Consider the following 6,719-nt stretch of genomic DNA (forward strand, 5'->3'; position numbering starts at 1 on the left):
GGGACCACACACTGACCATGGCAGGCAAGGAGAGCTTCTGCAGATAAATGGCCTGAAGGATAGAGGAGCCAGAATACAGCAGAAAACACGCACCACACATGGAGACACTCCCTGAAGCACCAGGCCCTGGGCACTACATGACCTCTTCATAGGGCCATTACTTTAAGGAGCAGGAGACCTAATTGGCTAACCCACAGAAGCAGGCAGAGACTTAGACAAAATGAGATGGCAGGTGAATTTATCCCAAATTAAAGAACAAGATAAGGCCATGACCAGAGATCTAAGTGAAACAGAATTAACATGTCTGAGGAGAATTTAAAGCAATGATCCTAAGGATACTTGTGGAGCTTGAGAAAGGAATGGAAGACATCAGTGAGACCATTACTACAGAGATAGGTGTTTAAAAAAAAAATGCAATAAATGATATTAGAAGCATGCATGATGCAGTGAACAGCAGGCTGGGAGAAGCAGAGCAATGAATTAATGACTTCAAGTAATAGGAAGTAATCAAGTTGAACAAAAGAAAAAAAATTACACAAAACAAGAATAGACTTAGGGAACTCATTGACTCCCATCAATGCAGTAACATCATAGGAGTCCCGGAAGGAGAGAGACAAAGGGGACACAAAATTTCTTTGAAGCAGTATCTGAAAACTTCCCTACGCTGGGGAAGGAAACAGACATCCAGATGCAGGAGAGACAGAGAACACCCATCAACATAAGCAGGCCAACACCAAGACATAATTAAATTTACAAAATATAAGAAAACCTTAAAAGCACTAACACAAAATAAGACCATTACTTATAAGGGAAAACTCAACAAGGCTATTATTGGCAGATTTTTCATCAGAAACTCTCCAAGCCAGAAGGGACTGGCATGATCTATTCAAAGTGCTGAAAGGGAAAAATCTGCAGCCATCAATACTCTACCCAGCAAAGCTAACATTCAAAATAAGAAAAATACATTGTCTCCCAAACAAAAATTAAGGTTCATGACCACTAAACCTGCCCTGCAAAAAATATTAAAGGAGAAATAGAAGAGACAAAAAATGACAGTATGGAGGTCGGAAGCAAATGCAGTAAAAATGACTTTCTATTTAAAAAAATCCTTCAGGGGTGCCTGGGTGGCTCAGTCGTTAAGCGTCTGCCTTCGGCTCAGGTCATGATCCCAGGGTGCTGGGATTGAGCCCCGCATCGGGCTCTCTGCTCGGTGGGAAGCCTGCTTCTCTGTCTCCTACTCCCCCTGCTTGTGTTCCTTCTCTCGCTGTGTCTCTGTCAAATAAAATCTTTAAAAAAATAAAAATAAAAAAATCCTTCAAGGGACTTGCAAAAGATGCAAAATAGGACATATACCTAAAATGTGGGGAAGATAGGAGTCAAGAATGGGTTCAAATTTAAGCAACCATCAACTTAATACAGATTGCTATATGCAGAAGTTATATGCAAACCTAATGGTAACCACAAATCAATATATAAATATTCAAAGAATAAAGAGAAATTCAAATCGCTCAAGAAAGCCAGCAAACCAAATGACAGATAAAGGGTTAGTATCCAAAATCTATAAAGAACTTACCAAATTCAACACCCAAGGAACTAATAATCCAATCAAGAAATGGGCAGAAGACATGAACAGACATTTCTGCAAAGACATACAAATGGCCAACAGACACATGAAAGTGTTCAGTATCACTTGGCATCAGGGAAATAAAAATCAAAACCACAATGAGATACCACCTCATACCGAAGAGGCTAAAATTAACAAGTCAGGAAATGACAGATATTGGTGAGGTTGCAGAGAAAGCGGAACCCTCCTACACTGTTGGTGGGAATGCAAGCTGGTACAGCCACTCTGGAAAACAGTATAGAGGTTCCTCAAAAAGTTGAAAATAGAGGTACCCTACGACCCAGCAATTACACTACTGGGTATTTACCCCAAAGATACAAATGTAGTGATCCAAAAGGGCAGCTGCACCCCAGTGTTTATAGCAGCAATGTCCACAATAGTCAAAGTATGGAAAGAGCCCAGATGTCCATCGACAGGTGAATAAAGAAGATGTGTATATATACAGTGGAATATTATGCAGCCATCAAAAAATGAAATCTTAACCATTTGCAACAATGTGGATGGAACTAGAGGGTATTACACTGAGTGAAATAAATCAGAGAAAGACAAGTATCATATGATCTCACCAATATGTGGAATTTGAGAAACAAGACAGAGGATCATGGGGGAAGAGAGGAAAAAATGAAACAAGAAACCAGAGAGGGAGACAAACCATAAGAGACTTTTTTTTTTTTAAGATTTTATTTCTATTTATTTGAGAGAATGAGATAGAGCATGAGAGAGGGGAGGGTCGGAGGGAGAAGCAGACTCCCTGCTGAGCAGGGAGCCCGATGCGGGACTCGATCCCGGGACTCCAGGATCATGACCTGAGCCGAAAGCAGTTGCTTAACCAACTGAGCCACCCAGGTGCCCGATAAGAGACTTTAATCTCAGGAAACAAACAGGGTTGATGGAGCAGTGGGGGGTGGGGGGGTGGGGTGGCTGCGTGATGGACATTGGGGAGGGGATGTCTTGTGAGCGCTGTGGATTATGTAAGACTGATGAATCACAGACCTGTACCCATGAAACAAGTAATATGTTACAACAAAAATTTGGACATTTAAAAAAAAAAAAACGGCAAACCATGCAAAAAAAAGGATCAGAGAAAATCCCCACAAACCACCAAACAGTAAAATGACAATAAATGCTTGTCAATAATTACTTTGAATGTAAATGGACTAAATGCACCATAGGGTGACAGAGTGGATAAAAAAACAACAAAACAAAATAAGACCCATCTATATGTTGCTTACGAGAGACTCATTTAAAAAAAAATTTAAGATTTTGGGGTGCCTGGGTGGCTCAGTCAGTTAAGCGTCTGCCTTCGGCTCAGGTCATGATCCCAGGGTCCTGGGATTGAGCCCCGCATCAGGCTCCCTGCTCAGCGGGAAGCCTGCTTCTCCCTCTCCCACTCCCCCTGCTTGTGCTCCTGCTCTCACTATCTCTGTTAAAGAAATAAAATATTTTTAAAAAAATTAAAATTTTTCTTTGAAGTAATCTCTACATCCAACATTGGGCTTGAACTCACAACCCCTAGATCAAGAGTTTCATGTTCCACCAATTGAGCCAGCCACGTGCCCCAAGAGAGTCTTTTAGACCTAAGGACACTTGCAGATTCAGAGTGAGGGGATGGAGAAACATCAAGAGGATGTCAAAAGAAAGCTGGAGTAGCAGTATATCAGACAAACTGGACTTTACCGCAAAGACTGTAACAAGAGACAGAGAAGACCACTATATAATAGAAGGGACAATCCAACAAGAACATATAACAATTGGAGATATTTATGGACCCAACATGAGAGCACCCAAATACATAAAGGAACTAATGAATAACAATATCAGGTTAGTAGGGGACTTTAGCAGCTCAGTTATCAATAGACATCATCTGAACGGAAAATCAAAAAACATTGGCTTTGAATGACACACTGGACCAGATAGACTTAAAAGATATGTGCAGAACATTCCATCCTAAAACAATACACACTGCGTTCAAGTGTACATGCAACATTCTTTAGATCACCCGTTAGCCCACAAAACAAGCCTCAACAAATTCAAGAAAAGCAAAGTCCTCCCATGCACATTTTCTGACATGAAACTGGAAGTCAACCACAAGAAAAATTCTGGAAAGACCACAAACATGAAGGTAACCTAGCATGCTACTAAACAATGGGGGGGGAGGGACAATGAATGGGTCAACCAGGAAATAAAAGAGTGCGTGGAAACCAATGAAAATGAAAACTGCAGTCCAAAACCTTTGGGATGCAGCAAACTGGTCCTAAGAGGGAAGTATACAGCAATACAGGCCTACCTCAAGAAGCAAGGAAAATCTCAACCTAACCTTACACCTAAAGGAACTAGGAAAAAGAACAAGCAAAACCAAAAAACAGCAGAAGGAAGGAAATAAGATGAGAGCAGAAATAAATGATATGGAAACTAAAAAAACCCCAGCAGAACAGATTAGTGAAACCAGGACTTGGTTCTTTGAGAAGAACAAGAAAAGTAATAAACCTTGAGCCAGACTTAAAAAGAAAAAGGACCCAAATAAAATCATGAAAGGAGAAATAACCAACACCACAGAAGTATAATCATAAGAGAATACGGTGAAAAACTATATGCCAACAAACGAAAACCTAGAAGAAATGGATAAATTTCTAGAAACATCAACTACCTAAATGGGAAACAGGAAAAAATAGAAAACTTGAACAGATTAATTACCAGCAAAGAAACTGAATCAGTGATCAACTCCCAACAGACAAAATGCCAGGGCCAGATGGCTTCACAGGCAAATTCTACCAAACATTTTAAAGAAGAGTTAATACCTATTCTTACCAAACTATTTATAAAAATAGAAAAGGAATAACTTACACATTCATTCTATGAGGCCAGCATTACCCTGATAGCAAAACCAGATAAAGAGACCACTAAAAAAAAAAAAAAACAAAAAAACTACTATAGGCTAATATTCTTAGTGAACATACATACAAAAGTCCTCAATACTAGCAAACCAAATCCAACAATGTATTTTTAAAAGTGACCACCAAGTGGGATTTATCCCTGGTTTGTAAGGGTGGTTCAATATTCACAAATCAATCAACATAATATACCACATTAATAAAAGGTTATGCATATGATCATTTCGATTGATGCAGAAAAAGCATTTGACAAGGTACCAACATCCATTCATGCTAACAACCCTAAACAAAATAGGTTTATGAAGTCCATATATGAAAAAGCAACAGTTAATACCATTCTAAATAGGGAAAAACTGACAGCTTTTTCTCTTTGGTCAGGAACAAGACAGGGATGTCTGCTCCCACCACTTCTATTCAACGTAGTACTGCAAGTCCTAGCCACAGCAGTCAGATAACAAAAAGAAATCAAAGGCATCTGCGTCGGTAAGGAAGAAGTCAGACTCTGCAGATGACATGATCCTCTGTGCAGAAAACCCAAGAGACTCCACTGAGAAACTGCTAGGACTGGTAAGTGAATTCAGTAAAGTTGCAGGACACAAAAATCAGGGTACAGAAATCTCTTGCATTTCTGTACAGCAACAAAGAAGCAGAAAGAGGAATTAATCCCACTTACAACTGCACCAAAAATAGTAAGATACCTAGGAATCAACCTAACCAAAAAGTTTGTAAAAGACCTGTACTCTGAAAACTCTAAAGTACTGATGAAATAAATTGAGGCTAACACAAAGAAATGGAAGGACATTCCATGCTTACAGGTTGGAACAAATTTTGTTAAAATGTCTATACTACCCAAAGCAATCTACACATTTAATGCAATCCCTATCAAAATACCAACAGCATTTTTCACAAAACTAAAACAAACTGCTAAAATTTGTATGGAACCACAAAAGAATAGCCAAAGCAATCATGAGAAAAGCTGGAGGCATCATAACTCTTGATCTCTTTGTTGTTTTGTTTTTAAAGATTTTATTTATTTGAGGGAGAGTGAAAGCAGGAGAGATCACAGAGGGAGACAGAGAAGCAGACTCGCTGTTGAGCAGAGAGCCTGATGCAGGGCTCGATCCCAGAACCCTGGGATCATGACCTGAGTTGAGGACAGACACTTAACCGACTGAGCCACCCCGGCACCCCTAGACTTTCTTTTGTATCAGAAAGCTGTAGTAATCAAAAGAGTATGGTGCTGGCATTAAAAAGAGACACATAGGGGCGCCTGCGTGGCTCAGTCGTTAAGCGTCTGCCTTCAGCTCAGGTCATCATCCCAGGGTCCTGGGATTGAGCCCCACATTGGGCTCCCTGCTCAGTGGGGAGCCTGCTTCTCCCTCTCCCACTCCCCCTGCTGGTGTTCCCCCTCTCCCTGTGTCTCTGTCAAATAAATTAAAAAAAACAAAAACAAAAAAACACACATAGATCAATGGAACAAAACTGAAAGCCCAGAAGTAAACCCACAATCATATGGTCAGTTAATCTTCGACAAAGGAGGCAAGAATATCCAGTGGGGAAAAAGACTGTCTCTTCAACAAATGAAGTTGGGAAAACTGAACAGCAACATGCAAAAGAATGAAACTGGACCACTTTCTTAACATCTTACACAAAAACTCAAAATGGGTTAAAGACCTAAATGTGAGACCTGAAACCATAAAAAGCCTAGAAGACAACACAGGCAGTCATCGCTCTGACATTGGCTATAGCAGTGTTTTTCTAGGTGTGTCTCCTGAGGCAAAGAAAAACAAAAGCAAAAATAAACTATTGAGACTACATTAAAATTGAAAGCCTCTGCACAGCCAAGGAAACAGAACAAAAAGACAACCTACTGAATGGGAGAAGATGTTTGCAAATGACCTATCCAATAAGGGGTTAGTATCCAAATTTAATAACTTATTTAACAGCCCCAAAACAATCCAGTTTAAAAATGGGCAAAAGACATGAACAGGCATTTCTCCAAAGATGGCCAACAGACACATGAAAAGACGCTGAACATCACTCATTGTCAAGGAAATGCAAGTCACAACTACAGGGAGCTATCCCCTCACACCTGTCAGAATGGCTAAAGTTAACAACCCAGGAAACAAGTATTTTTTTTTTTTTAAGATTTTATTTATTTATTTGACAGAGAGACAGCGAGAGAGGGAACACAAGCAGGGGGA

Source organism: Callorhinus ursinus, unplaced genomic scaffold (genome assembly GCF_003265705.2).
Source record: "Callorhinus ursinus isolate GAN/ISIS: 27379988/994484 unplaced genomic scaffold, GSC_fseal_2.0 scaffold12, whole genome shotgun sequence".
NCBI lineage: Eukaryota > Metazoa > Chordata > Mammalia > Carnivora > Otariidae > Callorhinus > Callorhinus ursinus.